This window comes from Lepisosteus oculatus, chromosome 12, assembly GCF_040954835.1.
Source record: "Lepisosteus oculatus isolate fLepOcu1 chromosome 12, fLepOcu1.hap2, whole genome shotgun sequence".
Taxonomy (NCBI): domain Eukaryota; kingdom Metazoa; phylum Chordata; class Actinopteri; order Semionotiformes; family Lepisosteidae; genus Lepisosteus; species Lepisosteus oculatus.
The window spans coordinates 33,495,186-33,519,123 of record NC_090707.1 but is presented as its reverse complement, the minus strand read 5'-3'; the positions used below and the strand labels follow the sequence as shown (position 1 = coordinate 33,519,123).

The following is a 23,938-nucleotide window of genomic DNA, read 5'->3' as shown; positions in this document are numbered from 1 at the left end:
TTTCAGAGACACGGTTCTGTTTATATTGCACTCTGCCGAAACTTCCCAGCTCTGGAACGATTAGAATGAGATATTTTCCATTTTGTATCAAGATATGACAATAGACCAAAATGTGATTTTTTTTTTTAAACCGTCTGAACGAATTGAAAAGTGTTGGGGAGGGTATACCCAACAGTACCAAACTTGAATTGATAGGTTTCCATTGTATCAAGGGACCATGAGAGGGAAGCTAAACTTTTACGTAAGAACCTTGGAGAGTGAAGGATAGTCTTCTCAAATTCCAGAGATGGTAAGCTCATGAAGACTTCTGGAGCCCTTTTCCTAAGCCTTACTGTGCATCCAAGAAGCTAATAACTACACTCTGTGAAAGTATGGGTAATCTGTTAGGGGTTATTCAAGTGCATTCTTTGTTTGGGCATGTTGGTTTAAAACAAAAACAAGTCAGAAATGAATTAGATGGCCACTCTTCAGCTTTCCTTTTAGGGCTGAAGCCAGATACATGCAGCATATTTTCAGATCTTCTCTGTGTGAAGCAGAGTTTGTAAATCTGCTGTCGGTTCTGGTGGAGCGATGGGATGTCATGCAACATGCAGCCCACAGAGAATATACCAATGTAGTTGGTATACATGTAGTTGTGTGAGGAATTGCAAAGATCTGGTCTATAAGATCTCATTGTCTCTGGTGAGACACTGCTTGCAGTGTCCTGAGAATGACTTCACTAGGTTACAGAGCTTTTTGTTTTATTAAAAACAGTGCTTCAGAATATGCAAACAAATGGTGCAAGTTTTTTATGTTAATGTGCACATGGACAGGCTACTGTCCAACCATAGTGCTCTCTTATTCTTCTGAGCAAACTTTGCTCCGTATTCTATATAGATGCAACCAAAAATATTCAAGTTTTGTTCCAGGAACCCAATAGTTTTGCATGCAAACTTGGAAATCAACTTTCAGGGATGATCTGCACTGCGTGTGACTCCTGGCGTATGCATTCCAGCTGAAGCACAGGCAGTTTTGCTTTCTGAAGAGAAGGTAGTGACTGTAATTGGATTACAGGTTTCAGTTCATCTGACTTCTAATTGACTGAAACATCTTAAGAGCCCCTTAGATGCACACAAGTAAACATTGTGGGGCTGATTTTTTAAGAGTAGGTGCATACTGGCCACTGAGGTGCTTTATACTTGGTGTGGCATTTTGGTTTAACGTTCAAGGGTGTTCAGTCCAGTTTAATGACTTCCACACTATTGTAGGATATAACTGTTGCATTTCGCCGAATTGGCGGTCGCGCGTGTTTGGGAATATAAATGTGTTCTTTCCGTCTGCCTTATACGTTTTGTAAGGCCAGGGTGCATGAACCTACCCTGACCTCTGTCTCAAATTCAACGACCCATCATGCTCTCATTTTCCTTTCTTTCTCTTTCTCTGTCCTCCTTGCTGTCTTCCTTACAAACGGTGCCATGTTATTGTTTGGTTCCATTTCTGGTTGCTCCTTTAACTTTCCGGGCCCCCGCGTTTTTCTCGGTTCTGTGTGGTTCTCCCTGCTTCATTACTTCCCTCTTCCCTTTTTCCTGTGCCCTGTTGCCTGTCTCATCTGCCTTTGCTCTTCGGCTTTGTATGCGCTATCTCTGCTTATTCAAACCCTTTCTGTCTCTCGGCCTGTGTTCAGCTGCTGTAGACCTTTCAATCGGGAATAATCTCCTTTGTTGCACTCTGCCGCTCATATTTTTTAATTATTCTCCCCCCCCTCAATATCTGGCAGGCGCTTACTCTCGGGTTTCGTAGGTTTTTTTCCTCCCTTATTTTTAATTCACTAATTAGACCTGGCTGCACCTGCCTCTTTTTAAGTCTCTTTTATGTTAAATAAATCCCACCTCTTTTTTTTGTTTCAACATTTTCTCATTCCGGAGTCTAAACAGAAACTGAGGCACTTGGCATTTGAACCCCATAATTATTATTCCTCAATCTCATTAATTGTAATCCTGGCCTGTCGCACCTAGTATTGATTGAAGGAGTGTTTCATACATGCAGCCATAATAGCTTCCAATTATGGAAGAGCGGGGCAAAAAAAAAAAATGGAATAATAAACTGATGCAATAGCTGTCTGAGCTTGTGTCTGATTGTTTTTTGTGGTCCACTAAACAGCTACATATTCATCATGTCTGAATCAAAATAGACGACTGAATCCGAGTAACTGTTGTCATTTACCTAGACATAAATGTGTGAGATTGTCATATGCATTAAAGGTGTAAAGAAGGTTTCGACTGGTATTTTTTGACCTGACATCTTGGTTTGAACCGTTGCTACCAGAACTGGTTTGTCATTAGACGTGATTCCCATCTTTTCTTTGGTAGATATCGAGCCTCCTGACTTCCTCGTTGATATTATTAGACTCTTCACTTCAGAATTCTGTGGGCATGCGATAGAAAAAATAGAAAAAAACGGAAACATCTAAAAAGTCGCTGGGAGCCCTTTAAAGCATCAAACACACTGGTACCCTGACTTTCCAGTATAGAGGTCACTTCCTTTGCTGGCTGTGGAGATGACACCCCAATTTTTTTTTCCTTTGGCCAGTTGCATAAAATCCTTCACGGATTAAATACAGACACCTTAATGATCAAATGAGGCCTACTTTTCTCTAGGGTGTTGTCTTAACTCTCTACAGCTGTCTTGTGAACTCATATGTGGGGAAATTAAGAGGAAATGTAACTTAAGGTGTTTTATTTAGCTGACTAGTAGTTCTGCCCAGTGATATTTTCCATTTGAGGCTTGTGACTATTTCTCAGAGAAGCGTGCAATAAACCCTTTTTATTTCCATGTTTACAGCTTCTGCAGTGATTACGCACACAATTCTAATGTGAATTATTTTTTTGTTTGATGTTGTATATTGAATTTCATATCGAATTTGAATTTGCAAAGAAAACACTCTCTAGTGAATTTATGGATCTGGGTAACTTGTACAAGGTCGAAATGAGAAATAGCAATTCCTTTTTTTTTATTTCTGTTCCCCATTCCGACACCCCTTTCTGCTTCTGCCTTCTTGATTAGGTCTGGTCTGCAATAGATCCTTTATATTAGCTCAGGAGGAGTTGGAACGTGCGTGCACATCTCTCAGGCCATTGGCTTTTCATTAGCACTGGGTGTCTACAAGTTGTAGAATCTTAAAAGGGAGAACAGCGACTTCTCCGTCTGATCATACTGTAATCTCATGGGCATCTGGAAAGCCAGAAAGACCGCCTTTACAAGGAGCTATAACGTGTAGCTAGGAAAGTAATCTTGTAGGTATTAGGGTTTACTAGGCCTGTTGAGCCTGATTAGAAAATGTTTACCTCACGGTCTATAGGGGTATATTGGCTGATAATAAAGCAACTGGTAATAAAGTATACTGGTTGACATGTATACAGCCTCTCACCAGCAATTCATAACATAATCAGAGGTTTGGAACTTGAAAGTACTCAGACAGCCCTTACAAATACAGGGAGTTCATTCCTATCTACTTTTTAGAAATACCCGAGTTTTTAATAATTGCTTACACTTACAGTATATAGCACTTTTTGGGACACTTCACACAAAGAGCTTTACAGGTAATGGGGACTCCCCTCCACCACCAATGTACAGCATCCACCTGAATGATGCAATGACAGCCATAGTACACCAGAACTCTCACCACACATCTGCTATCAGTGGAAGGAAAACAGAGTGATGAAGCCAGTTCATGGATGGGGATTATTGAGAGGCCATGATTGGTAAAGAAAGGGCAAGGGTCAGCCATTTATACGGCGCGCTTAGAGCAGGTGAGGTTAAGGGCTTTGTTCAGGGGCCCAACGGAGTAGGATTCCTCTGCCGGCCGCAGGATTTGAACCGGTAACCTTCCAGCCACAGGTGCAGATCCTTAGCCACATGGATGGAACTGAGTAGTGTTTAAGAGCAAGAACTTAGTGCTGACAGCTTATCCATACTACCTGAGCCATATAATAAAATATAGTTTGAAATCGTTATGATGGATTATCTGTTTAATAAGGGAGTTATATACCTATGTTTAAAGTCTAGTTTCAGCTTCAGCCTGCAACACTAACATTTGAAGCCGTGAAATCATTTATTACATTTCTGTTATTGCACTGTATAAGTGGTTGAGAGACTGCAGGTTTCTAGGAAGGATGTGTTCTTTACTGGCCATTCAATTGGCTTAGCAATGACTAAGAGTCTATTCAAACCCTTGTCCTCAACTCACAAGTGGCAGCTGGTAGTTAAATGAATTGGTGAAGAAAGAATGTTTTGCAGTAATAATAGCTTGTGTTGTTATCAATTCATGGTGATTTGTAGGATTTTCAGTCAATAAAATGCAGCACATATACCACATCACACATAAGTAACGTTTGCCTGCTTGTGTGAAGCCAAGGTTTTTGATCTCATAAGAGTACTATTAACATATCAACACTTGCTGATAGCTGGCTCTGTTGTTTGAAACAGGAAATAGGCCCGACAGTTTTTTTCCATCTAGACGAAATGATGAGGTCTCAAACGTTTCACCTCCAACTTTTCCTCAAATGTCAAGGAAGAAAAATTTCACTCTAATCAAAACTCAAGTGTTCATTTTTGGGTATTATAAAAGCAATTTCACTGTACATCGGTTAACTCTGGTTGCTAAGTAACCAGCAAGAGTTGTCAATAGCTTTACAGCATTTCTTCCTGTTTTCTTTATTATTAAAAGCATTATTTCCCATTTTGAATGAAAGAAAATGTGTCCACACCACGCATGAATGAAAAAGTGACGTTAACACTGAAAAACAAAGAAAAGCCAGACAGAAACTGTATGTGTGCAGAAAGGCAAGGGGTCAAGACGAAATTAGAATTAGTCTGCCCGTACCTGTGTGCGTCTCTACTGTACTAAAGTTTGTGGGAGATGCGGAAGAAGGGGTCAGTTCCACAGTTTTCCATAGCGGCACTGTCTAGCCCCTGCTAGATCAATGATCACCTGTTAATTAGCATTTGTAGTACTACAGAGTAACATAGCCATATAACCACATTTGATGAGCTTGATTTAGTACAAAACATTAAATAAATTACTGGTTGCAAACTTTAAAAGCCCTTATCAGTGTTTGTTGTAAATGTACCTGATGTATTTTCAGGCTCGCCTCTTTCTTTTCTTCTTTCGAGGCTTCTGTCTGACTTCCTTGGCTTCGTACGACTGAGAAGGTAACGCGTATTGTGTGCTCTGTACAACCACTAGTTTATAGCTAGTTAGTTTATAACTTGGGGCTTTCCAGAAGCTGACTTACAAAGCAAAAAAAAAAGTTAAATATACATTTAAACATCACTAAGCTGGGCTGCAAGTGTTGTATGTCAGGTGCTGTTAATTATTTTTCATGTACAAATATTTTCTGAAAACGTACTTTGGCTTGTGGGTGAGTGTCCTCACAGCTTCTGTATACCTTTCGTTAATCACAGATGATGGAGAAACTGCAATTACGGGCACTTCCATTGCACCGCACTTGGAAAACGTTTTGTCTCCTTAATGCAAGTGAACCGTGTGCTTTCTGTACATCTCAGTACCTTTCCATTTGCTGGAGTCAACAGTGAAGCATGAACCAAATGAGACAAAAATGTAAATGAAAGTGCTTTTAAGATTGAAAAGGGGTTTTTGGTTGAAACCTGGCTTTTTTTCAAGAAATTACTTGATAAGGACTTTGAATCAATTAGATACTAGCAATCCAATGAGCTAAATCTCTACCTCTTGTTTGTACTCTGTCTTATGTTCTTATGTCAGGCCCTCTGAAAAGAGCACCTGGTCCTTTGCTTGCTTATGAAGACGTGCTTGTGCAGGTTTCTGTCATTTGACAACATGCCAGTCAATGTGTAGATCATTATGTACAATTATGACTATGGTGCGTAATTCAGAAATCTGAGCCTTACCACAATATTTTGTTTTACTTAAAAACATAATTTAATATTTTGGCCTGGCCAGTTGGCAGACATATTCAGTAGAGTAAATGTGCACTGGTTACTGGCTTTCTTTAACATTAAAGGCAGTTTAATGGTCATCCTATCCTAACAGCATAGTGCAGACACCTTAAGAAGCTGACATTATTTTTAGGCTGCTTCAAGTTCAAGAGCAACATTTAGATTATTCTTTTTCCATGTATTCCTTGAAACAATGCACGCTGCTACAAAGCCAAGCAGTGCCAGTTCTGCAAGTAACTTGTACACAATGTTGATGTAAGTCCCTAAACACAGTCTTAGGGAAATGTAACAGATTGTTAATGGGTTGATTGTCCTATACGAGTGAAGCCCCAGGATAGTCATTCTGCTTTTAATTTGATGATAGCCCATTTCTACAGAAGTCCTAAGAGTCAGTGTGGTTTTGACAGTGTATGTCCTTTATGCCAGACACTTTGTGTTAGAAGCTTGGAAACCCTGAAGCTTAACTGTGAATATGGAGCAATGCGTAGGTGTCCACAGGAATTATCACCATACACAACACATCTCAATCACTAAAGTGCAATCACATAAAGTACTAACCACCCCTTATCTCATGTGCTGTCATTATTTCTAGTGAGCAAACATGTTTACAGTTTTCGGGTATTGGTTGAGTAAGAATCACATGTGCAGCTTTTAGATCATGTCCTCCATCAATCCATTTTCTAACCACTTCTTCCAGTTCAGAGTCACAGTGGGGGCGGAGCCTATCCCAGCAAGCAACAGACGCAAGGCTGGATACACCCTGGATGGGACGCCAGTCCTTCACAGGGCACATACAGACAGAAACACAGACACAAAAATCTCACCAGGGCCAGTTTTCCCAGAAAACAGTTAACCTACCAGTATGGGGAGAACATATATTCAAATAGCACCCCAAGTCCAGAACTGAATCAAGAATTGAAGTCCCAGCTCTGTTTAACAATGATAATTACTGCACTGCAGTGCCGCCCTATATCATATCATATTATTATGTATTAAACTGAAATCCTAAATGATATATACAGCCTTTGCTTAACAATCTACAAAAACAAATATTAAAAAACAGTTCTGTACAGTTCTGTGGTGAACTTGAACTGCACTTGAAATCTTGGATAAATATCATCCATACAACCAGTGGTTAATTGTTAATAGTTCACATCTGTTGTTTGTGAGCAATTTTGGAAGAGCTTAATTTTTTTTTTAACTTGAGGCATGTAAAGGGATCCTGGACACAATCTTTGCTGCAGAGAACTCAATGAAGTGGCCTGTAATTCACATTCTGCCTGTGATACCTGTTGATGTTTTGAGACCAAACCCAACTTTTCAAAGCAATGTGTTTTCTCTGAGATCAGGACACAGAAACCCGCAGGTACATCTGGAAGGGTTGCCAAGCAATTATACTGGAGAAAAGAAGGAACATTGCTCATTTTCAGAAATGTTCTGCAGGCTACCAAAAACTTTCTCCATAGAATTTGTTGTTACCATTTCCACCTCTCAGGGTAACCTGTTCATCCTTCAAACCTGCTGCACTTTAGTCCATAGTTCTCATTTTCCTTTTAGTGCAGGTGGGAGAGCTTCAGACTTTTGCTGAGCTGCTCACTACCAATTTTTGGCCATTTCTGCTGCAGAGATATCAGCAGCAACAAACTTGTGTAATTGTAATGCAGTCTTGTGTGTGGCAATTTTGAATATTTTTTTATGTTGCATAATGAATAAATGTCATATGACAAGCTAAGTATATTTTATATTTTCTGCAGGATCTATGTGACATTGTCACACAGGTCATCTGCCAATAACTCTGAGCATCAGAATGTTTTGTACTAAGCAATATTGTAAGCTGGCTGTCTTTTGAAAGAGACAATACATATTAAATGGAGCTCTAGCAATGTATATTAATGTTACAGAGTGTCTTGCAAATGTTTTCACCCCATTGCAGTTATGTCCCGCTGAATTGCAAATGTAAACATGTTTTTAAAATGAATGTTTTCAAGGAGAAATTGAGTGCTCAAACACACATCCGTGGGTGAAAAGATAAATGTCACCAAAAACAGAAAAGCCAAAATGTATAAAATATGAAAACATATCAAATCAAATATGTTGATTAGATAAGTGTTCAACTCTTTCAGTCAATATGTGGTAGAAGCACCTTTCCACAGATTTTCTGTTGGATGCACGTCAAAACTTTGACTGGGCCATTAAACAACATTCACATGGTTCTTGTTAAACTACTCCTAAGTACATTTGAATCATTGTTCCCCCTGAAAGGTAAATTTTCATCCCAGTTTGAGTTCTCCTCTCAGACTGAAGCGGGTTTTGGTTTTTCGTCTTTTGACTGTATTTTGCTCCATCCATTTTCGCCTCACTTTTGACTAGCTTCCCAGTCTCTGCTGATGAGATATAAAACTGCCACCACCATTCTTGACAAGAGGAATGTTGTTGACTGCGTGTTGTGTACAGTTTGTGCTAGGCAAGCGCTTTGCACTTAGACCAGATATGGCAAATTCTTTTCTCTTCTGAAAATAACCTTTTTTTGCTACAGGTTTGTCATATCACTATTATGTTTGGTGTTTTTTTCCAAACTCCATGCCAGCTTGTGTGCATTGGCCAGGATATTGTTGATTTCTGGATGTTTTCTCCCATCTCATGCATTGGACTTGGCAGCACTTTCAAAGTTTCCTCTGGGTTCATGGTAACTAGACAGCCTGATCTTTGCAGGGCATAGGCGGTGCAATACACCTTATACTTTTGATAGCTGACTCTATGCTCAAAGGGATATTTAGAGTCCTTGAAATTTTTATACCTTTCTCCTGATATGTGCCTTTTTACAGCTTATCCTTGAGGTCTTTTAAGACCTCCTTGGTTTTCATGGCTGAACTTGAAATTCAATCTCTGATTGAGAAACCTTACCGAGACAGCTGCATTTATTATCCAAATCATTATTATTATTAATTGGCAGAGTAATTTTGTGCACCAGAATTAATGTACTTTTGTCAGGGCATTAGATGTATTTTGTGCACCAGAATTGGTTTTCTTTTGTCAAAGCATTGGACACATCTTAACACCCATGCAGATTTAAACATCCAAGTTGTAATTAAAAATATTGAAATCCTCTCTTTAGGAAATGCATTTTTAAGTTTGTAATTCAATCAAATAGGATCAAACAGGACAACATTGGAAGGGGGGTGGGGGTGAATACTATTGCAAGGCCCAATAGAGAACATTACAGATTGTTGATTATAAACCGTGGCAGCCAACAGCTGTAAGTGTGAGGTAAAAAATAAATTTACTTTCTACATAACCCAGTAATACAGTGATACTGTATATTCTGACATTTAACAGCCGCAGCCACAAGAACTGCAATTATGGGAAGCCTGTGAAGCAGTTTGCTGCAAGTCTACCTACAATTTGGTACTTTATTAATAGAAAGCAGTTTGTATTAATGTGAGAATTGTAAAAGCACAATTGGAACTTTCAGAACAGATCTTTTTTTCCACAGACCCCGCAAATTCCATTGATTGTGCTGCCTACTACTGTTTTTAATGACGTCTGGTCTTATTTTGCTCTACCCCTGACCTGGCTAAAACTGCATAGCAGCCATATTGTATGCATATAATTTTCATCACACTTGTGATTTCGGGATCACCATAGCTGTTTAGGAAATAATGACATCAGTAGAAAGAATCATAGCAATTTATTATTTGTGATGATCGTGAATTAAAGATTTAAACAAAAATGCAACAAAAGATCATTTCTCTGTCATTTGACTATAAATGTTCCTTATGGATAGATCCCTCTTGTTTGCTATCAAACCAACATAGGCATTCAGGGTTAGACATCTAACACAGGTCATTTCATAAAAATAATTGAGACTGATTCTTACTTATTTGTAACATTTTCAGTGTGGACCCATGGCTCTGACCAGCAGTGCCTTTGTAACACATGTAACGTGTTACCTTATACCTCCTCAATATATCCATTTTAAACTCTCTGATGTAGATACCTCAATGGATTTCACAAAGCTGTTCCGATATATACAGCGAAACATTATATATTGAGAAAAATGTAAGATTCAGTATGGCCCCATATCTTACAAAAGGAGATGCTACCTTATATCTAGAATGCAATAAATAAAATCATTGAACTTACTATTAAACTGTAATTAAATGAATTTTGCCAATGCATTCTTAATGAAAAAAACATACAAACAATTCGGCTGTTCTGCTGGAAGACCTTTCTTACCAAAGCCTCTTAAAAGTTTGCATGGACAGTTGACTTTAATTTAAAGACTTCCCTCGTACACCAGCTAATTTAAATGAAAGTACACACACAGATTGGGGCAATGTCTTTAACCATCACCGAACTGGCAATGAGAGGCAATGATTACAGACCTTCTTCTAAAAGAAACTGTATTGTTTTCCCTCAGATTATTTGTAGCCCAATGATCCTCTCACAGGTGTCCCAGAACTGTTTTTCTTTTCCTTTAAAAAAATAATGCAAACTCCATTTTCCAAAGAAATATCAAGGGTAGGCTATTATTCTAAAGATTTTTTTCTGTGTATGTTTGAGGAATTCCAGTACATTCGGTCAGCCAGGGGTCTTGTTGTGTGAGAGAAAACAAGCGCTTATGAGTCACACACCCCTCAGTTTCTCATTTACTGTTGAGGAGGGCGCTGCGTGGCGATAGCATTTTTAAATGCCTAGCTCGATGTCAGAAATGTGTTTTTGTGAGCCGTTATTTACCTATTTGAGAACGTGGAAAAAACGGAATTTAAAAAAGACCCGCGATAACAAATTGTTCTCATTTTGTTCTGGAGGAACGGGCACCCCACGCCCTCCTTTTTTCCTGGACTCTAAAATCGGGGGTCATGAGCATCCCGTAGCCGTTACAATGATGCTGTTAAGCGAAGTGGTGGAGGGTGGCGGGGGGGGGATACTAATTTATATTTTAGCAAATGTATTTTCCAATGTGAGAACCGTCCCGTCACAACCCCCCACCCCCCACTTCTGTTTGTCATGGACGGCCTATCCTGAGCACACAGGCTCCATCAGCAACATGTGGAGCTGTCGCCACGGCAACGCTTTTTGATGTGACAAGTGGCCGCGGAGAGTGAATGGTAGCGGGACGGCTTATAATAAGGAGGCCTCCATACAATCTCAAGCATCGCTACCGAGAGCGCCACATTTCCCTTTTTCTCCCTTTTTAGAGCTTCTTTTCACACTCATCTGGCTCTTTTTCTTTACCCCTCTTGTTTTGTTCTCTCGGAACCCCGTACTTCTTTTCTCCCACCTTTCTCCCTTCTTTTTTTTTTCCTCCTCCTTTACTGGGGTCTTTTTTTATTTATTTTTTTTTTTAATGTGACTTGTCAGTTATTCTCGCCCAAAATCTCTGCGCGAACGGGGGGTCTGAGAAGGGCCGCACTGGTGGTGGTGGTGGGGGGGAACCCATCTTAAAATTTGCCTTAAACGTGACTGGACAAGCAGCATCAGTAGCTGGCCGTGTTGATGCTAACAGCGGCGATGTATATAGGTGAGTTGAATGAGTCTTTTACTATATTTAATCTTACGTTGAAGAGCAGATTCTAATGCATTTTTTTTCGTAGATATAGTGAGATTTAATGGTAGTAAACTGTTCGCGTTCAGTAAGGGTAGATCCATTCATGTAAAGAACGACTAAGGCTATTGCTCCGTTATTCCCCGTGTTACACTGGTTTGAACTAGGTTATTAGCTGTATTTATCTCTGTGCAAATAAGGCCTAGATTTCAATAATATTCCTAACAAACGTATTTTAGTTGGCAGATATTGTTTTTTTTTTGTGTACAGAACTGTTTAACAATTCACCTTCTTTCTCAGAACCCATGAATGGTTTTATTTTAAAAATGCGCCTAATTACAGTACAAAACCAATCCAATATAATTGATTTTAATATTTCAAAATGCAATAGTAGTTAGCTACTAATACAATTACAATTACTACCTCAATAATAATAATAGGATGAATTGTTTTTTTTTTAATCTAGATGTCAGAATTGTCTTACACTTTATTACAGATCTAAAATATTTTGTTGTTGTTGTTGTTTGACATTTTATATCTATAATAACTAAGAAACCAAAAAAGATCATAAGAAGGGCAGACAAGACTAACAAAAGAGTTAAGTTACGACAAAATTCTAGGCAGAGGTAACGTCACTGCAAATAATACGAACCAGGGATTTAATATTATCTGGCTTTCATAAAGTATTATTATTATTATTATTATTATTATTATTATTATTATTATTATTATTATTATTATTATTATTATACGTACTGTAATACAATTGTAATATTTAATTGTGGAGAACGAAAACTGTACTTAGATCAAAATGTTTTTACTTTTTTTCGTTTACATCACAAATAAAATAACACATACATTTGTATGCGAACCCAAACAGTTTTGTTAGAACACATTAACTTCTAAGCTCTTTAGGTTTCAAAGTTTTAATGCTTTGACATCCACTAGTAATTATTTCTTAAGACGTTGATGTGTGTGATTGTTTTTTTCATTCTATACGCAACCTTTCAACCTCAACATCAAAAGGGCAAACGCTTGGAGGTATATAATTGTGTGATTTAAATTTTATTTTAAATAAAGGTGAGTTTATTGTGGCTTGAACGTAACGAAAACTTGTCTATAATTAGAATTTTTATTAAAAGAAAATAGTAGCTTTCTAAGGAATATTCACTCCTAATGCGCTATTTTGATAAATATCCTATTTATCACTATGTTAAATAGTAATATTCTGTTTGCCATAATTGCTGTAAATGTAAAAGTGAAGGTCTGTTTTGAAATGGATTGATAAAAAGTGGGGGAAATTGAATTGCCAAATTGCAAAAAGACGACTACAAAAGAATGCCCCCCTATTTTCAGTTTTTACATTCATTTTTTTTTACATTTACACTCATTTTAAAATCTTGGTTACAATAAGAACGCAACAAGAATGAGTTGGTACTGACGTTTATGATTCATACCTTGTTGAACGGAGAACGATTTAGCAATTCTTACGGATGCGGTGACAGGTTTCCTTAAGCCTCTAAAATGAAGTCACGTTGCCGAGTTTAGGGGAATGGTCTGTCTTTTGGATGAGGCAAGATCTGACGGCGAGAACGTTACGAATATAACCCAATACCAACCGGGAGCATCCATTTTGTATTTAACATTAACCGTGTACCTTCCTGATACCGATTCGTTGACGTTATCTTAACCCTGGATGCTGCGTCAATAGTTTGCTTTCTTTATCGAATCTCTCTCTATCTCTTTTTTTACAGAACCGTATCTATCACGCTTACATTTTTATATCACCCTATAAATAATGTCGACTTGGGGGTCTTTTGCTTTAAAAAATAAAAATGGCAAACGTTGCTCAAAACGCCTGACGTTGAATGAATACATAATTATTTCACTCCACAGTGGTCGGAAACATCACACTATGTGCTGAAAAAAGTCATAAAATAATGTTATTAGTAATTCGAATAATCTTATTTTTCTTACGTAATATCATTCCTGTAGCAACATTTGTGAGGGTGTTATTAGTACCAGCGTTTATCAATAGTTACAGATTAAATTACATGTTTGCATCAATGCACATATACTCCTTTGACAATAAAATCATTAAGACGATGTCATGCAGTAGCATGCTGGCCAAGGTAATGCTTTCATTAACCAAGATATGTAGGATTAAGGAACCATACCATTTAGGTCCAAAGTTTGTAATAGCAGATAATGTGATTTGGGATTAACTGACTTCAGTAGAAGTGATAAATACTCGGGTTAAACTTTATAATATTGTCTAGATTATGCAAGGAGGAGTCTAGCCTCCAGTTCAGGAAATTTACTTTCCAAAAGATACTTTCCAATATGAGGGGTTTTACAATGATATACTGTTATTCTTATAATAGAAATTATTTGTTAGCTAGTTGTCGACATAATTATTTAATGCAGTTTCAGTATGCACAAATTAGATTCAAATATCTTTGTTTCAAATGCATTGAAGTCAGCAAAGGTATCATCAGTTTTTTATTTTATATATACCCACACAGAAGATTGTCATAAGGATTTGGACGTCTAAATTTTATTAGAGGAAAAGATTTTTAAAAAATCCAAGTTCTGAGTTGCATTCCTGCATATTGTTGCCAGCATCGTTTTTTTTTTTCCATTTTACGGTCTGTTCACATTTACTATTCTCTGTTTCCCTAATTCATGTATTTGACATTTTCTTTACAGAGTATTAGGTAATTGCAAAATATAGTTATAAAAGCTTCTGAGTACAGTAGTTGGGCTTTGTTACACGGACTCGTCTACTATTTTTGGAGGATTTAGGTGTAGCTCAGACATTTTGTAGAAAGCCCCAGTTTTTGAGCGTGTTTTTCTAAAGCTGCCAGATTATTAGTCTGCTGTGATCACTGGTACTTTTTCCATGCTTTGCCAGACACCATAGTTCTCTGCAGTCCCTAAAATCTGTGACATCTGATTTCCTGAAGGGATCTAATTTGTGCCTGGCTTGAAATGGATTGAAAGGATTAGATGGCTTCCAGAGGTCAGTTGCGTAGAGGCAGATGTTGTGCCAAAATGTTCAAATCTTTATGCCTGTCCAAATACGCTTTATCCCAAGACTGATGAAATTCCTATGTTTGTCTGCTAGTCACTGCATTCTGAAAATGTTTATACAATAAACATTTGTTTGTGTAACAAAATTTGCAAAACTCTTTATGTACTTTACTGATATGTAGGCCACTGTTTCTTTCTGTTAGAATTTTTTATTTTTATTTTGGAGTTTACATAGGCAAGTAGCCCAATTCAATCATTGATATTTTAAAGGGGAAATATTTTTTAAAGGTGGAAACTATCTGACAAAACCTAATATATGTCGGAAAGCAGTGCCTGCGCAGACAGGAATGTTTAATCTAAATCGTCTGAATAGAATGTCATGGAAATTAAGCGCAAGAAAAAAAAATAGGAAAACAGAGTGTTTGAGGATAATTTCTAAAAATATCTAGAATTAATGCTGTGAAAGGGAACACAATATTGATCCTGTATCAGATTATTGCCAGGAGTCTTAGAACTATTTTTTTTTGTTTTACATTTGTTTCTGTATAAAACGGTCCACTGATTCCTAAGATCTGTAAACATTTTAGACACTATTTTTTCAAGAATGCTTTGTTGTTTTACGAAAAGTAAATATAGGGAAAAAATAAGAACTTTGAAATCACCTTGAGACATTACACATGCTAAATATGAGATCCCAAATGAAGACCAGGGAAAGCTGATTTTACTTTAAGTTATTATACCATTATTTTTATTTTATCTTTCATGTAGCATTTAATGTTTGCCTGTTAAGACAAATTATTTGTTAAAAATAATGTATATGTAATGCAGATACCAGATAAACAGCATCAAAAATGTACAGTATGTGTGAGTGGATACAGAATAAACATACAGTGAGATTTTATCAGCTGTAATTATGTGGTAGATCACACCCTTATATAGTAGATGTAAAAATGGTAATAACGGATCTCAAATGATCCAAAATACTTTAATATAGGTACTGGAAGCAACAAACAATGAAGATAATATTGCATCCATCTTTGCTCTGACATCAAGCTACTTGAGGGATGGTTAACATGCACACATCTGTGTGTATATTATACATAATAGCTTTGTGTATATTATATTTCATTATACATACAGTATATACTGTATTCAGGTGTGGGAAAAATTATCCAGAATTTAAATGGAATTATTAAATGAAAATGTCTGTCCACTAATAGTGTTTGTAATTAATTGCTATACCCCATCATATAATTGTAATAAAGAAATGTCCTGGACAGATTTGTTTCCCTGTGTTTTATAACTGAATTAGCAATATTTGGCCCTATTCAGGATGGTGGGTTTAATCGCATCTAAATTCTGGTTTAATAGAGCTGCTTTTTTTTTCTCTCTGCTATTACTATTTCTGTGGTCATAAAATGTCTGTTCAGACTTTTTTTCACGGAGAGAAATGCGTTTCAGTTTGTCATCATCACATAAAAACTATCCTTTCATTCTGGAGTTTGCTCTGCATTTATCATCCATTTTTAGTGTTTCACTACAAATGTGCCCAAATCCCTTTCTCCTTCATTGTAGTGATGTTGAATGCCCACTGGATTTGAAGATTTCTGAATGTTCTTGTTCCGCATTGTATGGTGTAATGCCCGTGTTTGCGATCACATAAAGTAATCAGTTGTTGTTGCTCATGGTGTCGAATGGGATGGGAGATCTGTGCTTTGTGAGGACTTTTTTTCCCTTGTTCTAGTTCTGTGTAAATGAAAATGGTGGTTTTAAGCTTACATTTGAATTCCCTTCCAAACCTGACAAACATCCAGCAGTAACCCAACACAAAGCTCTTTTCACCAGAGATGAAGTGTGACATGAGTTTGCAGAGGAGGTTGTGTATACCCTGAATATATTCCACTACATAGAAAGATAAAATGCTAACGAAATTGTTTATACTGGACTATTTAAAAAAGTTGAAAATTCTTGCAAATATCGACGTAACTCCATCCTATTTAGAAATTGCTAACCACAAAATTACATCTTTCAGTTTATTTAAATATTTGACAAAAATAAAAGGGAAATTATATTTCCTGATTTGATTATTGGTTGTCCTCATACTATAATTTAGTGCAGTGTCAGAAGACCACAGATTCAGTTAAGAGAGACAAAGCAGGTACAGAATGTCATGAACAGTTACCCAAATATTTAGTTCCATTTCATAATACAGCTCAACTCAAAATACCACAGAACAGTACATATTAGAAAGGTCTAAATGATCTAAGGAAGATGAAGGCATTAAAATTTAAAACTCAGAAACTCAGGAATCTCATGTGCAGTTTTTAGTTATCCATCTATCCATTTTAAGAAAGTCATTTATTCTTCGTAATTGGTGCAATAACCCGGAGCCTGTCCCATGATACAGAAACAGAGATTTCTTTAATATGGCTGCTTTTTTATTTAAATAGTACGAACTCCAATGCACATTTACTTTCAGTTCTTTCATTCCCAGCCTTTTTGCAGATAACCTAACAAATCTTGACAACTAAAAAACTTGTGGGTGCCATAGGGTTTGGGAGAAAATAAGAGAAAAGGCTACCTCACGAAAAAAAAAATAATTAAGGAACTAAACCCCTCTGTATGTCCACCGATTTGCTCACTTCTCAAGAGCTGTCTACCGTTTAGCAATATAGTGGTGGATATTTTCAAAATCTCCATGGTCTAAGAACAAATTGTAATAATTTGAGTCTTTCATAGAGAAATCTGTGTTTTCCCTATTTCCCTAATCTACCTGTGGCCACTAACAAAAAACTCGGCTTGCTGTTTCCTTTTACCCTGCTCCTCAAGCTAATCTGTATCTTCCTGCGAAATGTTTATGCCCATGCACCCATAATCTTGTGGAGCTGCTAATACAAATATTTCATACAGAGGCCGGCTTTGCAATTAAGGTGATCCTGAAAAAAAAAACAACGATTAGGACTTTCTTTCAAATTAAACTTCCCCAGTTGTTGGTACTAGCTCAGTGCCCTGTCTCACCCTCAGAGAGAGATGAAGCTGGCTTTTCCATTAAAATAAGCTTTGTGAAACCATCTAGTTTTGCTCACTGTGCACCCAGGGTGCAAAATGTACGCCTTTCCTGTAGGGTTGAGGTTTAACACAGCCATGACTGATCGCATTCAGACACCCAGATATGCAGATGATCATCTCGCAAAAGGCACCACTGCCTGCAATGAGCAGAGGAGACACGTCAGGTAATCAGTCCCAACCAATCCTGTTTGCACTTGGCTAGTTTTGCTGTATTTATACAGTGGATTTTAACCTCGAGCCTTTAGGGCACCTCCAAGTATAGGCTTTTCACCATGTGGAGCTTTTTGACTGGTCGGAGAGAGCTTCACTGTTCTGGAATATACAGATGCAGGTGATAGCAATATTTTATTCTGCCCTCCGGACGTTCAGATAAATTCAGAGACCAAGTGTGTTGGGGAGAGCACTGTTCCGCAATAGGTGCATGCAATCATGTAAATTAATTATATAAATTATCCGCCTAAAACTGCAGAGTAAATATAGCCTTTTGAAAATGGAAATTGCGGGATTCTGTGACATAGATGAGTGATTTATTCAAATAGGAACGCCTTTCTAAATTATAGCCAAGTCTTTGATTTTTAGTGTCTCATGGTTCACTATTTTAAGTAGTGAACCATTTATTAATTTTAAATAAAAATGATTGTGTATTGTTCCTGTTTAATTTTTGAAGGAAAGCTATGCTGTCCTATATTTAAAAGATGCCACACAGAGAATGTTCTCTACATAGCTTAAATGTACGCAGAACTTACTTCCTTTCTACCTGTTACTTTACTATCCTGCTGACGTCAGGTTAAGATGTTTCCCTGGTTACCAAGCCCCGTCATTTAGCTATTAGTGATGCAATATATGTCGCTTTGGTCAGTGTAGGAAACGCGTCTGACTACCCCTCCTGCTTTTGAAATGTGTGACATCAGACCATAGAATATTACTCTAACAAAAAAGCCTCTTAAATCACGGGCATTTTTCTGCTTTCTTTCTTATGGATCCTGTGAACTCTAAATTGCTTTATTCAAAAATTCTTATTACTATACTCTGTACTAAAATTGTTTTTCTCCATAAGTGTGTGTGATACATACAGTAAACACCCATGCTTCTGTGTATTGCTGACCTTTTCTTCAAATTGGAACTGAAAGCACAGTTCAGAAAATGTATTGCATGTTTTGTTTACAGAAAGTAGTGTTTTTACAATTTATCCCACTGCTAAGACATTCATATTTAAAGATATCATCCAATGATTTTAGTTTCGACTCTTGCAATAGATGAGGGCTGATTTTATCAGGTGTCTGGTATTGCATATTCTCATTTCTTCATGTATGACTGAATGCTCATATATCTGGGAAAGATTTTCAGAAATAACAGACTTGTTTAAAAGGAAACAAAATATTTTGAAAGGTAGATTTGCATTATTTTACAGCTGTTTTTTGCAAAAATTTAAATTTTATTGGGAGATTTTTATGCATTATAGAAATGAGGTAGATAGGTGACTTGGATGAAGTGCTTGTAACCATAATAGAGTTTTCAAAGATAGGGCAGATGATAATTCATAAATCAAAAATGTTTGAGTTGATTACAGTTAATAGGTTTTATGACATTAAAAATGAAGTTAATACATATCTTGCTGCATTTCATGTGATACATTTTCCTTATTTAGTATTTCATTTTGCAATGCTAACTGTATATACCAAAACAATGGACTTATGAGTCTGGAATTATATTATTGCACTGGCTAAATGTACAGTGTTTTGCTCGTAGAAGTCTTGACATGTTTCTAACTTGTCTCCCCTGTGAACCTTGTCAATTTGTCCTTCGGATACCTTTTTAATCAGAGACATTTTAATCAAGGACACACAGTTACCATGAGAATGTTTAACCCCGGTGAAAACAGCAATTCAATTAGAGAAGAATATTCTGTCGGCTTTCAAAATCTTAAAGTGTGTTCTTTTTTCAGAAACAAATGTTACTGTGCTTTGGAAAGGGTGATATAGCTGTTGTTTAGATCTAACTGGGAGCTGAAATGGGAACTGTATGGAACAGAGTGTCAAGCAAACAATGTGAATCAGAACACGGGCCATTTGATTAAAATACTAAAGAATTTAGAACTTTAGCATTTTCAGTTGTAATGGCTTAATCTTAACATGATTCATTTCCTTTCATGTTTCTGGTGCAGCGTGACGTTTTCAAGGGTTACAGCGACTGTGGGTTTGTGCTCAGAGAGGGTTAAGGGTTGTAAATCTGGTTACATGTATCTCACATCAGAAACCACCATAAAATTAAATGTTCAGGAGGTTTTGGACTTAAACTGATTTGCACACGAGCACTGCTATAACAAAACAATGTTCCAGAGCAAGATGAAGAGCCAGAAAGCTTTTATCGGATGGTCGCAGCCAGTATAGATAGTATCATTCTGAAGCACACTTTAACAGAATTAGCTCTTTGTGAGGTTTCCCTTTGTCGCAATTACTTTAACTTTTTAAAGAACGTGGTTGCTCTTTTTTCCACTTGTAATATCATCTCTTCTCTGTTTACATTGACATTTTGAACACAGGCACCCTACTTTTAACACTTTCTGCCTTTTGTGTTATCAAAATTTATAGTAATAACAGCAATAAGACAATAATTAATTAACTAGTCATATTCCAATTATTGATAAAGTGATGCTTAGTAAGCTGATGGGTCAGCTCTTCCATTCCCATTAATAATTCTTATATAGCAAATTAAAAATTAATGGTTAGCCTTATGCTCTGTGCTTTGTTACTTTTTGTACCTATTTCACTTAATAATCATTTTTTAAACACTATCACTGCATTTGTTCTAGTTGTTATGTCTTAAAAAAAGAAAAAGAAAAACTACCACAAAGAAACTAGAAATTTCCTTTGGAATAACATTACCTCTGTGATGGTCCTCCTGCGTTCACACACATTAATTAATTGATCTGACCTTGATCACATTGATTCTCTTCCAGAATTTTAAAGTGTATATTAGTCATCCCATCTTATTTCAGACTTTAAAAATATGGGAGGATAAATATCATTTTAATGAGCATTTTCTCTCTAACACTCATTCCACAAAATTCACATCTACCTTCGGGCCTTTTAAATTTCGTACAGACGATAAAACAGGTACTTATTTCACAACAAAACTGAGAAACTGCTTTCAAATTATATGTAAACATTTTTAAGATAATTCCAATTTGTGTAACTACTACTCCTCTTTCAAAATCTTTGATTCCTCTTTGCTCTCCTTATATCTACAATATTTCAGGAGCATAACAGCTCCTTTTGAAACTGTCTTTAATAATGTGTATCTGAGAGAGGTATGGTAGGAAGTTTGTAAACTATTTCAGAGGTCATGTATGAATTTAATATTCAAAGTCACAATGTACAAATTTATAGTGCTTATATAACAGTTCTTCTCATTAATAAAAGGTCATTCTTCCAAACTCAAGAGTCAAGAGAATAACTCATGGACACATGTCAGGTGTTTGTACCAAACTTGGCATTGTACTGTCCTAATAAACACTGTATTTTTCAGGTTATTTTCTCACAGTATTGCTTTGTATATCCAAAACTTAAACACATGACCCCCACCTGTTTAATCAAATTCTTCACTTTTCTGATAAAAGTTGGGCTCTCCTGGTATACCATGTAGAGACTTGAAGATATTAACAATGTAAATATAAAACTGCAATGTATTAATTAAATGCAGTGGTAATATAGGCACAACTGAAATTATGACTGCAGTTCCCTGTAGTATCAATAAAAGGATGACTAGAATACATACAAATAAAGACACATTTTGGGCATAAATTAAATAGCTAAGCAATGAATTGGAGATTAAATACAATGAAATTACTACATGGAAGATTTGTTCCCATTAGCCACTATAATGTTGTCAATGTCTTCAAGTCTAATTTATGAATGTAATTAAATAGTACCTTATGTGCAAAGAATATACAAACCACAAAACCAATAACACACATCCTAACAAATAAATAACAGCCAGGTGTTACCACTACAGACGAAGTGAAGTAACGTTGTACAGAAAGAGTTCAAGGAAAATGAGGTTAAAATAGAAAATGGAGACAGTGGAAAGGGTACAGCGTGGTTTGTAAATATGTTGGGCTGAAGGCAAGATAGATTTGTTGATGGGATTGACTGAGTGCACCCCCTCTGTCGCTCTTTATCTCCATTGAAATGCAGATGGTGCCCTTCATGCTCTGAGCCATTCTTCCAGGCCTATTCACAAGCTACACAAGGGCCAGACATCAATGGTTGTTTCTTGAAGAGGCAGGCCCGAGATCTCTTTGCAAATTCAGTTAAATCATCGCACTCCACCAATATTTGGTGACATCAGATATTTAGGCATTTTCAAAAACGTGCATATAAGAAAAAAAAACTATTCCTGATATTACTGATGTGTACACCATTTTCTAAAGTGGACATGCTGCATATACGAAAAAATCCTTATTATTACAAAAATCGGATGATTATAGAAACTGAGGGTAAATATGAATGGAGGCTGGAATTAGAATGAAAGTTTATAATGTATAGTAGCTATAACTGTTAACTGTCAGTAATTCAGTGAAATTAATGAGAGTTGGGATTTAAAGTGGTAAAATCTAAGATAAAATTAAAGTACAACATGTTCAAGCAAAATCCAATCTACAAAATAGAATTATTACCCGGCACAACTGTTATATTAAAAGTACTTTTCCTTCCTTTTCACCTCTTGTTAAAAAGGAAGTTCTATTTGTTCTGCTTTTCCATTTCCTCCCTCACATACAGTATTATTAATTTTTGTGGTTATTGATACAACACCTCTAGCAATGAGACATTATGTGCAATATATATATATTACATAAACCTGTGCAAGCCTTTGAAGGTTTTCCTGTTTACACGTCAGTGTGGCCTCGGAAACTTTACATATCCACATTTTCTGCAGAAAGTTATGACTGCGGTTACATATGAACGTTTTTCCTTTATTTCTCTGAGGACATATTTGAAGAACTTTAGGGATGCATTTAACATTGAGATGGTAGTCTTAGACAATAATGCTGGTGCACACTTGCTCTCATAGCAAGCCTATTGTTGCAAGAGATTTATGGGTGGCGTTGGGAACTAGAAACCAGAGTTTCTGCCCTTCTGCATTGTTAATTGTAAATAGCCAGTGCCCTTTGGTTTGACCATGGGGAGGCCAGAGGATATTATATTAAAGTGACCTTGATTATGTGACTGACTAGCTGGGTTTGGACAAAGAAGCAGGGGTATGGGTGTCTGAGCAACTGACGAGCCTCTCCAGTCATCCTGAGAAGATATTTTCACTTCTTCTGGTGCTCTCATGAAAACGACATTATCAACCCCAACTTTTATTCCATGTTTGCCGCAGTTTTCCTTTCGCTGTGCTCCGGGTTGCTGGCTAATGGAGACTTTCACAAAATATTTTTGGCTGTTTTTACTTTTTTGCCATTTCACTATCTGGCTACATTTTTCACACCCTCTCATTATCCCCGTGGGTTACAAATTTGACAAGCCATTCATTCAGAATTATGCAAACACATACTAAAATGATTTTGCATTAATGACATAGTGACTCACTTTATTCTTCGAATTCTAAAGAAATGTATTTGTGCTCACATGAGAATTGTGAGTAGTGGTGCCATCTTAAGACCCACCTATATTTCCCTATATGAGAAAAAGCTATATGATTTTTTGTTTATACAAGATGTAGTAATTCCTACCTTTTTTTTCATTTAACAAGCAAGTTTTCACGCTTATGAGCCAGACATTGCCAAAATTCTTCTTTTCTCACATCTTCTCTAATGAGGAATTTACTTTTGATTTTGATTCCATTTGAACTTTTTTAGAATAAAAGTCTTACGTGCGCTAGAGGGGACCTGCAGTGCTATTTTTTATATTTTGGGGTTAGAAAGAATCAGAACTGACGACTGCATTTCAAACCGCACTGAAAGTAAAAGGGTCACAGTAATGTGTAAAACCTCCAATTTCCATCACAAAATAGATAAAGGTTTCAGGTACGGTATGTGCGTGATCGTATTGCTGTCATTGTCTGCGTTGCAGAACAAGGCAACAAGATTTCTGGTGATGTGAACCAGCCCAATTACATTGTAAACAAGTAGGCTCGTGAATACATCTCTTATATTCCAATAGAAATATTACTCTTGACTTTGAGACGGGTTTGCTGACAAATACTAATTGTTAACTCTGTAATATATGCTGTACCACTTACTTGCTTGTACATCGCATTACATTAGTCCTTACAGTGACTAGTGAGTGGGAAGGGCTTAAAGTTAAGTTCTCACAAACTCTTGTTCTGGCT

The 23,938-nt window shown here is 36.7% G+C and overlaps 1 protein-coding gene across 1 annotated transcript in view; it reads left to right on the top strand.

The window, feature by feature from the left end:
• Positions 1–23,938, top strand: part of LOC102696272 (protein tyrosine phosphatase receptor type N) — a 149,673-nt gene that overhangs the window by 93,138 nt on the left and 32,597 nt on the right. The window lies entirely within an intron of this gene.